Raw genomic sequence first — 19,496 nt, 5'->3', positions numbered from 1 at the left:
AACAATACTTGTGAGATAAGTTTACAGGGGGGGGAATCATTCCTTCTAGAAAAGACATCAGTCTGTACAGTTCATCTATTATTGCCTTGGACTTTTAAGAGTGATCATTAGAGACTAAAGATCATCTATTGAAAAGTGGCTGAGTGGTGGCTCAAAAAACCTCAGGAGAAGAGACATTTTGCTGACTTTAAGTTGTTAAAAATAGTGGTACTGTTAGAGTTAGTGAATATCTATAAATGAAACGGTCCACTGTCTGACAGAAGAACACCGTAGCCAGTTTTGTTAGGTTGGGACGTCTTGTAGAATAGGGGAAAAAGGGGTTTTATATATATTCTTTAAAAAACATATCAGTGAAATGTCTAATCGGAGTCTGTATCCTTCTGACCTACCACACGAGGCAAGGGTTTGTACCTTCCTTACCCCTAAACAGGGCCTGTCCCCATGGAAACAACCACCCCCACCCTACAGACGAGCTGAATCGGGAGGGGTGATGCACCTGTAAAATAAAATTGCTGCTAAAAGGAGATGGGCTACACCCATAGTTCTTATCTCATTAATAGACAGACACCAAGGTGAACTTTATAGGGATCCCAACAGGGACCCCTCTTTATTTCTAAAAAAAACACTTAACTTTATTAAACATTTATAATCCCCTCCCTAACAACCCCCTGACGCGAGTACCATCTAAATGGGGATCTGCTACGTCAGCCCACCCTTCCTTGGAGGGGTCTTGGGGACCTTTAGTGTGTGTCTCTCTGACGCAACCAATCCTTCCCTAACTCAAAGTACAAGCCACCTGAAGTGGGAGGCCAGAGGACTGCTTCTGTGGGTGGTCCCACCTAAGTATGCAGGCTTCCACATCATCCCGCTACCTCACACCATGGTACCTCCCTCCTATGCCCCATTATGTATACTTAACATCCTATACCTACTTAACAGTCATACTTGCCATTCCCTCTAAACGATCCTCCACTCTATTTTTCCCATACTTGGCATTTACCCTATTTAACATTTATTACATACATAAATATACATACATATTTACACTGACATACCACATTTAAAACATGGAATATATTCTTGCTGCAGTCTATCAACCCCTTCACAGTACTTTTGGTGCTGTCCTTGGTGGTAATATGATTGGGGTCCTGTCCGCTGATGATATATGGGGCCGATGCCCACTTCCTCTTTCTTCTGGGTGGCCCCGGTCCACACTAGCAAAACAAGGGAGACACCAGGGTTGAAAATCTAGAAGGGTCCGCTTGGAATTATACAAACTATTTGGAAAAAGGAACCCTAGACAACTATGCACTGTTTAGATGACTGAAAATAATTTCTAGGCTCGTTCAACAATTAAGATGACCTTACCAGAAGAGTCCTCTTCTATTAACAATTTTTATTAATATACAATTTGATAAAAAACAAGTGTAAAAAATATATATACTCATTGTAACAATACAAAAATAGTTTCTGTAAAGTGACTTGTGCTACCAAAAAAATGTGACTTGCAGAATTCTTTTAGCTAGTATTATAAATACATACATTTCAACAAAATGTTCAAATTAGGAGTTATTGCTCACAAATGTCTATCTGACTTACAGAATCTTACTTAAAGGTTTTTAAGAGCTGTATCTTGCTTCTGGTATTGCACAAACCTTCAACAAATGGGACACAACACAAGAATTTAGATTCTGTATGTCACTTTCACGCCCCGGTCGTCATTTTATGTTCTGCGTCATCCCCATGACAACGAGGACACTGCCATTGATTGCCTCCCTTGCGCGGCCCGCTCCTCTTCTGGCTTGCTTCATCTACAATGCATCACAGAGACAGAGAGGGCGGGCCGCCGAATCTTCATCAGGGCTTACCTCCTCCTAGCAACCCAGGACTTGACACCTGGGCTGCCACGACTAGGCATCCAGCTCCCCAACTGGGCTGGCCTGCAAGACAGCCTTGGCCTTCCACTTCACTGCTCGCCCGACTTAACGTTCTTCACCTCCTTTACAGCCAACTGGCTGGCCCGACCAGGGAGTTTTTAGAAGGGGCCCGCTTCGCTGGCCATGAGGCGGGTCGACTGGGGCACGGCCGGGCACCCTGGTTCAGGGATCACACGGCCTAGAATGGGCTGTTCATCTTCAGTTTTTCAGGTATTGCATTCTTTTTAGGATAAAATGGATTTGATAATGTTTTAGTGGACAACTATCCAAATTTTATTGCTGTGTATTAATTTTAGAAGAATTTTAGAAAAATATGATGTAATGAATTGAAGGTTGTAAGTGTAAAAAATTGATATTATTGTATGATATTTTAATGAAGTGGTTGTTTTAGCTTGCATTTGAACCATTTCTTTGAAACTAAATACAGTGTACCAAAAGGTAAAGTAAATTAAAACCAAGGTCCTTCAATTTCGACTTGCTACCTCAGTCCCCATCCGCTTTGAGACGGTTTGCTTTCCACAAAGTGGAGGAGACTGATGTTCTTTTTGCCTTTATCGTCTAGCACAACCTGCTATCAGGAAGATGGCTTTGCTGTGCTAGTAGCTAAGGAATAAGTTGCAAACATCTTTCCATCTATTAAACTGCTGAAGAGATTCCACTAGAAATGAAGGGATAAGCAGTGAAACCCTGGGGGGCGTTGCCAGCGCCAAAGTGAGGAAGACGTGTCCCTCTTGAGTTCACTACCAGATACTGAAAATCAAGATATTTCCAAGCTTCAAATTGCTTGGAAGTGCTCCAATTCGCAAGCACCAATATTGTGCACCCACAGCGGTGCCCTCTGACCAGCAATCGACAGCCACAGGCGCCCGTACAGAGAGAAATCTGCAGTGGAAAGTCAGTGCTCGTTGCCGGCAAAATGGCCGGTGAGACTCGCTGAGTACGAAGACATTTGCGGTAGCCCTTGCAGAAGCTGGCTCACGTTGTTCGTGCAGCCCATCGTGATCGTGCACGGCGCCCAACAGTTTGGGAGGAGGGGATTGGGTGACCCGTTGTGCTCACGAGAGAGCTGGGTACTGGCCCGGTTCAACTTTCAAACAGGAAGTGCGGCACGCCGGTGGCGAACTGAAAGGGTGGGTTTGGCGAGTGGCGGGCACCATATATTGTGGTGGTCAGCAGGGCTGCTACGAGGGGACAGCCGTGCAAGGACAGGGGCCAGACCACAGAGACTCCCAGAGGACTTGAATATTTACTACGCACTCAAGAAAGATATATATATATATACAATTTTACATGGCCTGCAATAGCGGCCATGTAGTTATGGTTAAGTTGCTCATCTCATAGGAAGAGCACTTTTTGGGCGGCTTATAACTTTGCTCCCCCTGGACAAATAATCACCAGACTTTGCAAACAAAGTATATGGCCCACTCTGAATTGTTTTGTTTGGTGTGGTTTGGTCAAGGTGGGGCAAAGTTATAAGGGGGGCTCCCACAATGTCTTTTTTTCCCGATAGACTGAATGGAGAAAAAATGTCTGTCGCGCCTACAGCCCAAACCGCTGGACGGATTTTCACCAGATGTGCGGTAGGAGACGCGGCCTGGTTCCGAAAGCGTGCTTTTGTAATTTGGTGAAAATCCGTCCAGTAGTTTTTTTTGTTTTAAACAACCAAAATATAGGTCTAAAAAAATTAGTGATATCTAATATACACTTTCCTGTCTGAATGGATTTTGTCAAGTGGGGGCTAGGAGCCACCCTCTGTCCTCTATCAAACTGCTTTGGCCTCCGTCTGGAATGACGCGTTGGACGTAGCCGACAAAGGCTAACTTTTAAATTGAATGATTTTAGACTTTTTCACCGTATTTGAAACTTAATCACCAGCTCCTTCTTGTGCAGCTTTCCCCTATTGCAGAGGTATTGGAATTGGTAGTTAAATGGTTTCGCTCTTTTTCTTTTCTTGTTAGGTAGCAGAGTGTAAAGCTGGGAAGCTCCTGTTAACCTGAATTGTGGGCCCCCAGAAGGAGCCCCGCTTTATCTGGTTCAATTTAAGACTGAAGAGGGTGATTGGTACACTGATACACCTGGACCAAACTGGCTATGTCCCCGGGAGGGCGACAACTGAAAACCTGAGAAAGGTGCATGCAATAATAGATAAGACGCAGAACTGGCCAGAGGGCTGTGTGGTACTGGCACTCAATGTCATCAAAGCCTTTGATTGTCAGGTGGGAATGGCTGTTTGCCTATGTTACTCACCACTCCGAAATAGGCCGAAGATGCAGAGGAAATGACCTTGGAGGTGTTGGTGGTATAAGATTCAAAATTCAGCCTTGCATCCCAGCTCCCCTGAGTACAAGACTCAGGCTTCCTCAAAGAGGGGCTCTTTTCCACAATGTACCTCTCTGCTGTTTCAGTTGGGACAGACAGAGGTGTCAATTGAATAAAAGAGCGGGGAGAACACACACCGCCAATACCAATGCTGCAAAGGAATACAAAGATATTCGACAGTGTTGAGATTATGCAAGTGATTAGAACAGTTGAAATAATTGGGCAACTACCTAGATAGATATTGGAGTGGAGGTTCCCCGGGATGATCTACAAAGAATAACACCAATGAGTGGAAATGATCAAAATCAGTATCGGTTCCAACTATAGCTATAGAATTGATAACAACTGACCTGAGTAAAGATAAATGGAGGAAGAGGAGTCCAGGATTCTGAAGACGACAGGAGAAAATAACAAACAGGGAAGTTAGAATGGGGAAGTAACCCCGAACGGCACGAGGGACGCACTAGTGCCGGGTTGGTGCAGTTCAGGAAAGCGTTTATATGCACGTAAGAGCAATCTCACAGGAAAGTCACTCAATGTCCCAGAATCCAACAGAAGACAAATATCCAAACTAGTCGTGAAGGTAATAAATAGCAAAGATGAGGATTGTCAATCAAATATGTACCTGAGGTCACGATTATAGTTGAGTAGCCGTTGAGATGATCCGGATAGTAGACAGCAATTTGGTGTGCAGAGCGGCAACCAGGAATAAGAACCGCAAGACACAGAAGATAGCCGGATCCAGTAGCGTTCCGAGTCCAACAACCAGACAAGCACGACAGGAACAAAGGAGGAGACAAGGCAATCCAAAAGTCAGGCAAAGGTCAAAACCAGGAGTTCAGATGAGGAATTGTGTAGGGAGACACAAAGAGGAAACGGACGAAACCACGTGTAGCTGGTAACGCTAATTAGCAGCAACGAGCCCCTTGGAAGACGGTGGTTTTATAGTCGTAAGTGGGGCGTGGCTTGCTGTACGTCTTCCACGTACAAGACGTGTCTGGTGAACCGGAGTGCGTCGACGTTTGTACAGACGCCATGGTAGCTTGTACCTGGACCATAGAGGAGCCTGCAAAGAAGTCGTATTCTGCAAGGAGGCCGGCGGGGAAGCCTGAAGTGTAACAGCCTATTTTAGAAGCTTTGGGATAGCAGAGAAGGTCATGAGATGGGTCCAGATGTTCTATTCCAGACAGTCGCTAGGGTGCAAACTGGCAAATGTATATCGGAGCAGTTCCTGATAGGAAGAGGCATGAAACGGGGATCCCCCTTATCCCGTATGCCATATATGTTGGCCTTAGAACCTCTGGCGATTTTCCTAAGGAAGGAATTCAAAGACAGAGGGCTTTGCGTGGATGGTGTGCACCATGTGATATCGCTTTATGCAGCCGATGTGCTGCTATATATGCAACACCCGGAGGAATCCTGGAATCATACCCATAGGTGATGGCGAATTTTGCTGAATTGTCAGGGATCTCGATTAGTAGGGCAAAGTCCTACTTATTTCCACTCACGGGGTGGGCTGGAGTAGAGGAGAAACAACTTCCTTGTCTGGGATTGCAATGGAAAGTCAAAACTTTTGGGCACCTAGGGGGTCGATAGTTATCATGATACCAAGGATAGTCATCAGCACAATACATTGAAGGGAAAGTCTGGTCTAGAAGGCTCTATCAAGTTATGGGGGGGAAACTGCCCCTCAGTAATGGGCATGGTAGCCCTCCTGAAGATGGTCGCCCTCACCTGCTTATTATACCACTTTGGGCACATCCCGTATCCCATCCTGAGAGCCTTCGTCAGAGAGCTGACTTCGATAATAGGCGGTTTCATATGGGGAAGCGCTAGAGGAAGGGTTACTCTGGAGGTGTTGTATAGAGAATAAGCTCAATTACTTGGCTAGAGAGTTGAAGCATGTGTCAAGGTGCTTGGCGGACTTGGAAACGGTTGAACATGCTCTGCTGAGTGCTAGAATAGCCCCGTACTTATTAAAAGAAGTATTGTGGTTGTGGAAAGATAGGATTATAGATCCCCGGGGCTGTTGCAGTTGCATAAGTAGATATGGGTCAGGACCAAGCATATACTAAAACTTAAAGAACCCTACTTGTCACCCCCCTTCACTCCCCCAGATACTCTTCACAGCCATTCATGGGGAGAACAAGGAAGACCTGGCACAGAGTAGGTCACACTGGGAGGAGAAAGGCATAGTGACAATTGGAGATTTGCTCTCCTCAGACAAGCTCTTGGCGTTCCAGGAGTTACAGGAAGCATTTGGGATACACAAAGGGAGTTCATTACGTGCTCCAGGGTAATATATGTGGTTAAAAAGAAATGGCAGACTTTCCAGGCCAGTATGAAGAGCATGGGGTACTGGCGTTGTTCTATGATGTGTCGGATGACGGGCACGGGGTGTCCAGACTGTACCAGGGGTTACTAGCGCTACCCAAAGAACTAACCAGAGGGAAGAGCACATGGGAATCAGAGGGGGGCAAAGAGCTTACGACAGCAGTATCGTCCAGAGCGCTGTTGTACCCAAAGAAGATCCCAAGAAATGCAGACAAGAAATTGACCAATTTTACACACTCCACAGAGCATACATGACCCCACAGCTATTATCGTGCTGCCTGGGCTCGGAAGACAGGGGGTGCCCGAGGTGTGGTGCAGGTGGGGCGGGAATGGAACACATGTTCTGGTCCCGCTTGGTTATCTGGGTGTTCTGGCAGGACATGGAATTAAGGCTTAGAAAAGGAGGCATAACAGGATACAAATGGGTGCCTGAAGCTTGCCTCCTCAGGATGTTTGTGCGCTCCAGGAGCGATAAGCCGGAAAGAAATATGATGATAGATCTAGCCTGGTTACTGGCAAAAAGAAGGATCGCATGGGCATTGAAGTTGCATGAGGGTCCAAACATAGACAGATGGTTGGAGGATCTAAAATGGTGGTCTATGGCAGAAGCTGCAGTGTGGTATGACACGATCCAAATGGGGAGGGGGAAGAGAAAGCTTAGATGACATAACATCCTGGAATGCCTTGGTACATACTCTTTTCACCTCACCCAATGGCAAACCTCCCTGACTTTGCGAGATGAGAAGGCAGAGGGGAGGGATTTGGGAGATGGGAGGGGTTGTAAAGAACTCAGTTGAGGAAGTTAATCATCAGTGGGAAGGAAATGCCTGTGGACTCTCCGTAGATCATGGCTGTGGTTACAGTTTTAGTTTGGTTGGGGGGGTTAGATGGGATGTTGGGAAAGGGTGGGAAGGGAGGGTGAAATTTATGATTGATATGTAATATGTTCAACAGAATACTGTACTGTGATAAGACGGTTGGAACACATAATAATAATAAATGTATTTTTTTAAACAGCGCTGAAACCCCTTTCGCAGAAACTTGCATTTGACCCAGCATTGCTGGCTTGTCTTGGCTATCAAAAATGTTGGCGAAGGTGGTAACTGTGTGGCTTCAGACCTTCAGTATGCCTTTTTTTTTTTTATCACTTTATTTCAATTTTAATGAAACATACAAAAAACAAAAGCAAAACACAAGTGCAAAATCAGTACATTGTATAGATCATAAAATGTAGAACATTAACAATAGCCATAAAACATACATAACAATTAATAAAACCGATAAATCAAGCGAATCATAAAATACTATTTTACAACCTAACCAGTTAACAATTTCCGAACACACAACCATCAAGTCAAGACCACATGAAAAACCTCAACAAACAATGATGTATAAATCATTCAATCCAACCCCCCGACCAATGTACACTAACAATTGTATATAAAATATAGGAAATCTAGACATGCAATTCATTAAAGGACCCCCACAATCGTGAATAACAATCTTCTCTTTCCTGTTTTAAAAACATAACCTTTTCATAATTGAACAGAGTTTTCACATCCAACAACCAATCCTCCACCTTTGGTTTCTGACTTCCAAACCCGCAGTATCTGCTTAGTTGCCAACACCAAAACTCTATTTATCCAATCAGCTTTGTCCCTTGCCCTATATCCCCTTCCCCTGTTCGACAACAGAATAGTGGAGCAAAGGGTACGCGGAAGCTGCTCCTCCACCACAATGGCCAATGTATCCAATACCTCAGACCAAAAAACTGACACTCTCGAACATACCCACAACATATGCATTAAAGTACCCCCTCCACATCCACAACCCCAACAGGAATAATTTTATAAAAGACCCAACCTAGCCATCCTAGACGGCGTCCAATACAATCTGTTAAGGATCTGCTGCCTAATGTAACGTAGCCCCAAATCCAATTTTGATTGCACCTCTACACGGAGCAAATACTCCCATTCCTTTACAGGTATATCGATATCAAGGTCCTCTACCACACCTCGCGAAGCTTATCCCACGCTACCAACTCCCGATCATCCATTGGCATCAATTTTATATATGTGGATACAGTACACTGGCAGGAGCGAACAATCTCGCACACTGATGGTCTCTCTATCATAGCACCATTCACCATAGCAGTCTGTTCAATCAAAAGAGCTTTCAAAGACCTATAATGCTCCCGTTCCCTACCCCCAATCCCGAAAGACACCATCAGTTGATCAAAGGGAATCATTGTGCCATACATCGCGGATTTTGAGTATACCCTTATTAATCCAACTTTGCCAGCACAAAGGCCTGTTAGCTAATTGCAGTCCCATACTATGCCACAGAGAAGCATCATAATGCATCCAAACATCGTCACCACTATTTATCACAAAGTTTTGCAATGCCTCCCTAGTAGCACCCATAGTTGGTAGTTTCACTCCCAAGGTTGGCAGCTTTGACATAGAGTAGACAGTACCTAGAGCATAAGGCGAAACTTGAGTTTTCAATGACATGCCAATTAGGTACATAGCTGCTCGCTTCAGAGAGATAAAAAGTTGATTTTTTCAGGACAAAACCAATACAGTATTTTCTCAGATCCGGGTACCCAAACCCTCCCTCTTTTACAGATATGGAATTGAATTGATATTTTATATCTATCGTGCTCATACACAAGTGTTTTCAGAGCGAGACAAGGCAAGAGAGGGGAACTGGGGAGAAAAAAACAATAATCTTACTAGGCCCAGTGACATTGAGAACGCGCAAGTACATGGTAGAGGGGGGGGGGGAAGTGCATGGAAGGGGGAGGAGTGGAAAGTGAGGAGCAAAGGAGAAACAGATAAATAATAAAGGCAACAGACAGTGGTAGTGCAGCCGGCAAGTGCTGGGTTTAAGGCAGCAGACAGGGGTAGGTCTTGTTCTCCAGCATGGGGTCTGGCATGGATTCACATGCTCATGAATATTCCCCGTCGTCAGGCTGGGAATCCTCGGTAAAGAAAAAAACCAGTATCAGTTTCGTTTCTGATCTGTCTTTCGTAGTAGTAACCAATCACTGATCTCTGCGTCATACTGACCACAGCCAATGACTGCCCTCTACCTAAGCCCCGCCTCTGGCAGCCATCTTCAGATTTTTACCGCACGTTCAAGTGTTGGGATCCTCGTGCTATTGCTCTCGAGCGTTAGTGCTATTTTTTCACGTTTTTTCCTCAAAAACTTCGATTTTTCGGTCAAAAGAGCCTCAAGCTCCACCGTTTCTTCATCCGATCAACGGGGACCCGTGTCGGATTCGTCTACGCCCCTCAAGGGTGAAGATTTCGTCGAGCGACGCTTTTGGAGGACTCCAGAAGTTTCTCAGACCCATCTCGGACATGGCCCAGGAGAAGGGAACCTCGACGCCCGGAAAGCTGTTCAGGGTCTGCCCTGGATGCCAGCTTCAGAATGTCTTTAAGGAGGACGAACACTCCTTTTGTCTTTACTGCCTACATGAGGACAAGACGCACGTGGAGAAGGACTGCGTTTTGCGTCAATATGTCGGAGCGGACCATCAAGGACCACCATCAACGTCTCGCCAACTGGCTGGAAGGGAAGAGCCCGTCAGGCGAGAAGAAGAAGAAGAAATCCGAGCGGTCTTCTAAGACCTTTGAGGACGCCCCGGCAACGGGGGTCCAACACAAGGCCAAGCACCGCGAGTCCGCTGGCACCGGGAGCGCCGAACGGTCGGGCTCTACGGGCGCCAGGCAGGGCGCATCGTCCCCGGCACCATCAACCATGAGCCAACGCTCTGGTTCGGGTAAGAGGAAGGCCGAGCACCCGGCGAAGCGCCTGGAGAGGCCCCGGTCGTGCTCTAAGGCCCCATCGGAGGGAGAGCGAGGCAGTGACCCTCCCCCCAAGGAGAAGGCGGTGAGCGCACCTAAGGTGGTGAAAGCCTTAATCCATCCGGCCAAGGCCTCTATCGAGACAGTCGCGGCGGCCCTGGCTCAGCCTGTGGAGGCTACACCAGTGGTGGCGACCTCGGGGCTCAGAGTCTCCCTGCCACCGCGGAGGGAGTCCTCTTTTATGCCCATCGACAGGACCCGCGTGAAACCTCCGACGGAGAAGAAAAAGGGGGGCAGGAGGTCGTCGTGGATTCGGCCTCAACCTCTGAGGAAGAGCTGATCGAAGTCTTAAGCCACGGCGTTGGCGCGGAAGAAGACCAGCCCGTCGGGAGGGACCCTGACGTAGGAGACGACGATAACGTCGAGGGTGCCGACGGGGCCCCTGACCGCCCGTCAGACTCCCCTCAACCAGTGCCGCAAGACAACTCAGCGGCCATTTTGTTGGCTATACAATCCTTATGCTCGAAGATAAGGACGAGACTGCCATTACCACCAGCGGAGGAACCGCTCCCGACGGGGGACCCGGAGCCAGGCCCTTCTGGGAGCCCTCTGCCTAAGAGAAGAAGGATTCACCCTCCACCTCCTTTTCAGCCATCGCGCCCTGTTCAGCCCTCCTCCCCGTCCACGACTCGTGGGGATGATACGGGGACTGACACGGCCGCGACTGGTACGGACGACGAGGTTTACGACGAGGATCTGCCGTCGTCACCTCCCACCCGGGCTTCCCCGCCCGACGAGATTGGATCGTTTCACTCCATGATCGCCAGGGCGTCCGAGCTTTTCCAGCTGTGCCCGGAAGAGAAGAAGAAGGAAGGTTTCCTTTATCAACGGCGCGAAGCCAAGAGGAAGACGTCTTCCTCTCCGTACCTCTACTGGACGATATTTGGGATGAGGGCCTCACCTTCCTCAAGAACCCATCCACGACGCCGGCTAGAAGGGATCGGTACGAGAAGAAGTACCAGGTCCCGGACGCGGCCCCCTTGTGCCTTCGGGCACAGCCGACCCCGGACTCGGTCGTCTCCGCGGCGGCCAGGAAGAAAGCGGGGGGAGCACGGCCTCTACGTCAACCTCCCCGCCGGACGGCGAGGGAAAGAAATTGGATACGATGGGACGCAGGGTCATCTCGTCTGCAGCGACGACGATTAAGGCGGCCAACACCTTGGCTATCGTAGCCCGCTACGACAGGGAGTTGTGGTACAAACTGGCCCCCCTGCTGGTCTTCCTACCGGACGACAAGAGGGCGGATGCCCTAGAGATCTTGCAGGAAGGAGAGGTGGCGTCGGACCACACCATTACGATTGCGACGGACATCGCTGACACTGGATTTCGCCAGTTGGGAAACGGCGCGTGCCTTAGGCGGCGTGGATGGCTCAAGGCTACTGACTTCCGTCAGTACGTGCAGACCAGAGTCTTGGACATGCCGTTCGACGGAAATAACCTGTTTGGGAAAACAGTGGACGATTCCCTTCAAGCCATCAAGGCAGACACGGAGACGGCCCGGGCTCTTGGGGTTCTCCAGCAACGGCGGCCGCCCTTTCGGAGCGGCAGAGGCAAACAGGGTGCCTCCAAAGGTTCCGGCGGCGGATTTTCCACCTACCGTTAAGCGGCCCGTTCGTCGTCGCAGGAAGCTTACAGGGGACGAGGCAAGTCAGGCGGACCCCGCCGTCGTCGCCAAGGAGGTCAAGGCGGCAAAGCCTCGTCGAAGCAGGACTGAACCGGCCGTGGGGTCGGGCCCCCACCGAAGCACCCCGGTGGGAGGCCGGCTGGCGAGCTTCGTCAGCGTGTGGGAGTCCATCTCCACCAACCGTTGGGTGCTGGACGCCCTAGCTCAGGGTCACGCGCTCGAGTTTCTAAAGAGGTGCCCGCGGGTCCCCCCTGTGGCCAGGAAAGAACATCACGTCCCTCAACTTCTCTTGGAGGTAAAGGCGATGCTCAAGAAGGGCGCCATCGAGCTCGTCCCAAAGAGGCTTCGGGGCTCCGGAGTTTACTCTAGATACTTCCTCGTGAAGAAGAAGACGGGAGGATGGCGTCCCATCCTGGACCTACGACGACTGAAGAAATTCATCAAGGCACAGAAGTTCCGGATGGTCACCCTCCAACACGTCCTGGGTCAGCTGGAGGAGGGCGATTTCCTGTCGTTGTTGGATTTGGAGGATGCCTACTTCCATATTCCCATCCTAAAGGGACACCGAAAGTTTCTCAGGTTCGTGGTCCAAGGGCGTCACTATCAGTTCAGAGCCCTTCCCTTCGGACTGAGGTCGGCACCCAGGGTGTTCACCAAGTGTCTCGCACCGGTCGCGGCGCAGCTGCGCCGAGAGGGGATCCACGTCTACCCCTACCTGGACGACTGGCTCATCCGAGCGAAGACTAAGGAGTTCGCCGTGGAGCACACGGCAAGGACCGTCCAACTTCTCACGCATCTGGGATTCTCCATAAACTACGCCAAGTCCCACCTGGTGCCCGCGCAAGACGCACTGTTTCTGGGAGCGAAGCTCGACACAGTGTCGCTTCTGGCCTCTCCGTCGGAGGAAAGGACGAGGCCCATTTTGGGCAAGGTGCAGCGGATGCTGGTTGCGGACGCGGCCAGAGTGAGGTCCATCAAGTCCCTCCTCGGAATGATGTCTTCTTGCATTTACCTCATCCCCCTGTGCAGGCTCCGGATGCGCCCGTTACAGGAGTTCCTGGACGCGCGCTGGATCCAGACGACGGGCAGCTTCGAGGAGAGGATCACACGCGACGAGAGTTTCCGACGAACGATACGGTGGTGGGGCACCTGCGCGCATCTGACGGCGGGCATGGACTTCCAGACCCCCGACCACCAGGAGACAGTGACCACGGATGCCTCCCTGGAAGGGTGGGGAGCGCACACCGAAAATCTGCACGCGAGAGGCCTTTGGCTCCCGACGGAGAAGTCCCTCCATATCAACGTCCTGGAGCTCCGTGCAGTGTTTTGGGCCCTCAGGTCCTTCCTTCCGTCCCTCAAGGGCAAGGTGGTGAGGATATTCACCGACAACACCACCACCATGTTCTACATCAGGAAACGGGGCGGAACCAGGTCCCAGCCCTGTCCAGGGAGGCGCAGGATCTGTGGCATTGCGTCGTCGCCCAAGGGATGTTTCTGGTGCCGTTTCATCTGGCAGGGATAAAAAACACCACCGCCGACTCACTCAGCAGGGAGCTGCGCTCGTGCCACGAGTGGGAACTACGACAGGATCTAGTGGACCGCCTCTTCCGACGGTGGGGCACACCCCAGATGGATCTGTTTGCGACGGCGACGTTTGCCAAGTGCCGGAGGTTCGCCAGCAGGTTTCCCCAGCCGAGGAGCATGGGCGATGCTTTCTCGTTCCCCTGGGAGGGCCTGTTTCTATACGCGTTCCCTCCATTGCCATTGCTGATCCGGCTCATCAACCAGCTCAAGAGGTCACGGTGCAGGATGATCCTCGTCGCACCTGCGTGTCCGAGGCAGATATGGTTCCCGGACCTTCTGGACTTGTCAGCGTCCCCGTCAATCAAGCTGCCAGTGGACGCGGATCTTCTCTCCAGGGAAGGAGGCGCCATCCTCCATCACGACCCGAAGTCGCTGAACTTGCAGGCCTGGCTCCTGCAGCGTTAGAGTTTGGAAGATACGACATACCGGCCGACTGCAGAGAGGTTCTTGCAAAGGCCAGGGCGTCCTCAACTCTTAAATGCTACGGACACAAATGGAAGAGGTTCTCTGTCTGGTGCCACGCACAGAAGAATAATCCTCTACAGATTACGGCTCCCCAAGTACTGCCGTACCTACTGACGCTGGCCAAAGCTGGACTGGCCCACGCGTCCATCAAGATTCATCTTGCTGCGATCTCCCGATACACCAGAACCACGGGGCGGACGTCTTTGTGGTCTCATCGTCTGGTGAAAGAGTTCATGAAGGGACTGTTCAGATCGTTCCCGCCGGTGAAGGCTCCGGCCCCGGCGTGGGAGCTCAACGTGGTGCTGACCAAGCTCATGGGACCTCCGTTCGAGCCTCTGCACTCGGCTCCGTTTAAGTTCTTGTCGTGGAAAACAGCGTTTCTTGTGGCCATCACCTCTGCATGACGGGTGGGAGAGATCCAGGCCCTTTCCTGCAAGGCCCCGTACTTGACTTTTCACGACACGAGGGTAGTGCTCAGGACGCACCCCTCCTTCATGCCCAAGGTGCCGTCAGACTTCCACCTCAACGAAACCTTGGTGTTGCCTGTTTTCTTCCCGTCGCCTTCGTCGCCGGCTGAAAGGACTTTGCACTCGCTGGATGTGGCTAGAGCGCTGAAGTTCTACGTGGACTGCACGAAGTGTTTTCGGAAGACGTCACAACTCTTTGTGAACTTTGGACCTGTCAATCAGGGGAAGGCTCTCTCGAAGGCTTCCATTTCTAGATGGCTCTCCGGCTGTATCATGTACTGTCATCGGTTGGCAAACGGACCGCTGCCTGGCCGTCCGAGAGCCCATTCCACCAGAGCGATCGCAGCTACCACGGCGTTCCTATCTGGTTTGCCCTTGCTGGACATCTGCAGGGCTGCTACGTGGAGGTCGACGCACACCTTCACGAAATTCTACTGCGTCGATCGGGATTCCAGGGAGGAGTCCAGAGTCGGCCAAGCAGTGCTGCGCAACCTGTTCGCCTAATGTGAGCCTGGTGAGGAGGTAAGATTTGCTTAATGTTGAGTTTGATGTAATGCTTAATGTTGAGCCTTTGCCACCTTCCGTGGTTGTGCATGTGTGTACTGCTATGTATTCTTTATTCATGAGCATGTGAATCCATGCCAGGCCCCATGCTGGAGAAGGAACAAGTTACTTACCTGTAACTGTTGTTCTCCAGCATGGGTCTGGCATGGATTCACATGCGAACCCTCCCGCCTACCCCTCTGCGGCTCTTCACTTGGTCATACTGCCACTTCACGTGCTACCAAATTTGAAGATGGCTGTCAGAGGCGGGGCTTAGGTAGAGGGCAGTCATTGGCTGTGGTCAGTATGACGCAGAGATCAGTGATTGGTTACTACTACGAAAGACAGATCAGAAACGAAACTGATACTGGTTTTTTCTTTACCAAGGATTCCCAGCCTGACGACGGGGAATATTCATGAGCATGTGAATCCATGCCAGACCCATGCTGGAGAAAAACAGTTACAGGTAAGTAACTTGTTCCATAAGTGCAGTAAGTAAAAGGGGTGGGGGTACTGTATGGCTATTGATACAGACCCCAGTGCAAGAGGTGGCATGGAAGAGGGTGGCAGGGTGAACAGGTACCTGGGCCCGGAGGACAGAGGGTGGCCAGGTGCACGGTGCCACCCTATGACCTCCGTCAAGAGTCTGCCTTGACCTTCGTCTGGAATGACGTGTTGGACGTAGCCAACAAAGGGTAACTTTTAACTTGAATGATTTTAGACTTGTCCACCGTATTTGAAACTTAATCACCAGCTCCTTCTTCTGCAGCTTTCCCCTATTGCAAGGGTATTGGAATTGGTGTTTAAATGGTTTCGGTCTTTTTCTTTTCTTGTTGGGTAGCAGAGTGTAAAGCTGGGAAGCTCCTGTTAACCTGAATTGTGGTCCCCCGAAGGAGCCCCGCTTTGTCTGGTTCAATTTAACATCTACCTTAGGCCACTTCTACTTTTAGTAGAAGGGTCGGCTGCTGTTTCATTTATATGCGGATGATACTCTGTTATTCATGCAGGTCAGTGGCCCTGAAGGATTTGCCTATTTGACTCGTCCAGCACCGCTGAATTTTACCATTCATTCCCAAACATCACCGTATGATTGTCAGGACCTTGGTGAATTCCCGACTGGACGATGTGGACCCGTACCAGCAGAAACAGCTGCTCGGCGTTCAAAACGCTGCAGTCCGTCTGATTTGTGTCTTTTGTCGTCGAGGCATTTATTCGATCTCCAATGCCCCTGCCACTGGCTCCCTGTTAATTGTATTAATTTCCAAATCCTATATCTGACTTTTGTGTCTTCATAGGTCAGCGCCGTTTTAGCTCCATATTAATGCTTCCCGTGTTCCCAACAGCTTGGCCGTGCTTCTCCTGATTTGTTAACTCTTGCTAAGATCACATGTGCCACCCGAGGAAGTAGGATGTTGTCTAAGCCACCTGCCTGTGAAATTCCCTGCCAATGGACATTAGGTCCGTGTCAAACTTTTTGACTTTCTATAAATGCTTAAAACATGTTTGCCCTGCTGAGCAAAGTGTAACTCCTGACTTTTCTCTATTTTTTTTTTAATTGCTGGTGCCAAGTAGCATTTTATTTTGCGGTGTAGAGTGATTTTCAGGTCGATTCTAAAGGGGATTCTGGGTAGCTGTGCTTTAGTACTAGCGTGCATGGGCCCCATCCTGTCCCTTTTATCCTTTGCTGCACAGATGACCCCCTCATATTTATGGAAGAACGTGTTATTGAGAGGAAATAGCAGAGCCACTCCAGTGAGCAGGTTTTAGCACTGTGGGAGGAATCTGGTAATTCTATATAAATGTGTTGGAACGTTGCCCCCAACAAGCCTAATTATTGACACTACTTTTTAAAAACTATGTTACATGAATTTGCCTGCCATGGGCAAGGCTCAGTGAAAAGTGTTTCGGTTCATCGGAAGGCCTCTCCTTCGCAACCCTCCCTATTCGTCTGTTTTCTTTCACTGGTGCGTGATGAACCTTTTTTCACTGTTTAATGCTGTCAGGCGAGAGGCACTGTTTGCTGTCGTGGCGCCTTATCCCTCTGTTCGTGAGCGCGTGGGAGGACCAGACATCTATGATGCACTATGTCCTCCATGGATTGACAACAAACGTTCTCCGTTCATGCGCCTTGGAAGCAAGCACTTTTGAAAAATAAGATGTTGGCGTAATTTTGCCCAGAAACGTTTCTGCGGTAAGGTGAGCTCACTCCGAACGTTAATGATAAACACGGTGGCACAGCAATGTGATGACGAAAGCAATATACTCCTCTCTGCTTCCTTTGCAGGCCAACCAGGTGGCTAGAGAGCAGCAGCATTGGCCATGAGGGAAAATCCGCAGGTGCGCCACTGATGGGCAAACGCTGAACCTCCACATTGCTTAGCACAGTCCACAGGGCGCAGACAAACCGCATGCCGTCAAGTTAATTCCTCATTTTATGTGAGCTTAAGTAACAGTGGATCACTGTAGGTTAATGGAATATCATACGAGGACAGCAGGCACAGGGGTAATTATTTATGCAATGTGAACCCTTTGCTAGTGTCACTGCTGAACCATGCATGCTTGTTGGTGACGCCAGGGTCTTCACAGGAGCAGCGTGTGCCAAATATCTGGGAATACACAACCAGCACCAGATACAAAAATAACTTAATGGGGAGTCCATCTCTGTGGGAATGACATACCGAGACCGATTCTGCAGGTGTCGGCTGTAGTCTGGAATGGCATGCTGCAGACTCTGTACATCGAAGCCACAAGTGTCAACACTTAAGGTCATATTTTGCATATTTGGTGTCTTTAGACAACAAGATTCAGGACTGTCACTTGTATCTCTCGAAAGTTACATGCCTAATTTCTGTGCACAATACTGGAAAATCTTTGGCACTGGATGAGCAAAGGGCTGATTGCTACCAAACTTTCTACTTCAGGACCTATGTACTAAGGAGAATAACTATCTCCGAACACTCAGTGGCTGACAACCTCTGATCACTTGCCCATGTTTCAATCTCTGGGCATAATTCAAGACCACGATATACCTGACTGGCATGCAAGCGTGACTGTGAAAAGCAGATTCGTCATCCGAACTGTAGCGGATTATGCTCCAGTGATGATGCAGAAAGTCCATTAATTTCTGTGAAATGAGTTGAACAATAGATGCTGAAAAAAGGTGCATAGCTAACTGGAAAAGACATCTTTGATATCAAAGTGGCTTGAACCAGATATACACAGTGCAATAATTGTTTTTGAAACACTTGCCACATGCTATTGAAGGAGGTCTTCTCGTTAGGTTCTCCTTTGAATTAGCCTTTCACCTTTACTAAAGATGGTTTCTGATATGTTTTCCCATATTTTCACATCCTCCTGATGCTGGCCTGGAAGTATTGAAGATGCTGAAGTTTTGTCTTGGTTCAAGTGAAGGCCACCAGATACTTTGATATGGTTACATCGACCCTACCACAGACGAGCACGCTTTAAAGCCTCAATGTGTGTAATTTAATGCATCCTTGATTGTTGCTCTGTCTGGCTTTTCCTTCGTCTCCAAATAAATGGCAGACGTAATAGTAAGGGTCAACTTGGCTTTGTGATATTTCAGCACCACTTTACAGACTTACAGAGGACCCACTTTTTTGCATTCCCACATTATTTGTGCAATGTGTATTGGATGAAAACTGTACGGTGGATATATAGTTTGGCAAACATGTTAAACAGCCTCTGGCCATATAGTTGTCCTCATTTTGCTACATGCTCCCAATGTGAACAGACATTCTTTTTAACTTCTAGCTCTATGAACCGGGACAGAACATCAGTGTAAGTAAAGGTTACTTACCATAACTAATACTGTACTTGGATTCAGTAGTTTCCCCTTTCCCCAACATGCCCTTGCCTGGCCATTGATACAGTAGGTCTTTTGTGTAGACAGGGCGTCTACGACAGAAGATTTAGGAAGCTGATTGATTGGCATTTTGCGGACGGCCTTCATGTCTGCTTGGTCTTCAGTTATGGAGGTGAAATAACAGCAATTGTGCAAAGAAGATGCTGTTATCCTTTCCCTTATCTAGACAACACGATAAAGGTCATAAAAGGATATTGAATGCACATTCAATGATAGTTTGAAATGGTATGTCCAATGAAAACAGATAAAGTATGGATACATAACGTTTGACATTTGTAATAGTAATTTAAATTGTCCAATAATACACATCAATTGATAAAAATCCATGAAACATGTGAGTACCCCAAACTGACATATATTGTATATCATCAAACGTTCATCGCTAAATACAAATCTTAACGTACACAAATGATGACCAACTATAAACAAATCTACTTGTGTATATCACAGCAACAAAACTAACAT

The 19,496-nt window shown here is 48.8% G+C and overlaps 1 protein-coding gene across 2 annotated transcripts in view; it reads left to right on the top strand.

The window, feature by feature from the left end:
* Positions 1-19,496, top strand: part of HJURP (Holliday junction recognition protein) — a 967,877-nt gene that overhangs the window by 165,647 nt on the left and 782,734 nt on the right. The window lies entirely within an intron of this gene.

This window comes from Ambystoma mexicanum, chromosome 5q (assembly GCF_040938575.1).
Source record: "Ambystoma mexicanum isolate Mex_15411 chromosome 5q, UKY_AmexF1_1, whole genome shotgun sequence".
NCBI classification, from domain to species: domain Eukaryota; kingdom Metazoa; phylum Chordata; class Amphibia; order Caudata; family Ambystomatidae; genus Ambystoma; species Ambystoma mexicanum.
Note: the sequence above shows the minus strand (reverse complement) of the source record. Positions and strands in the feature narration are given on the sequence as shown.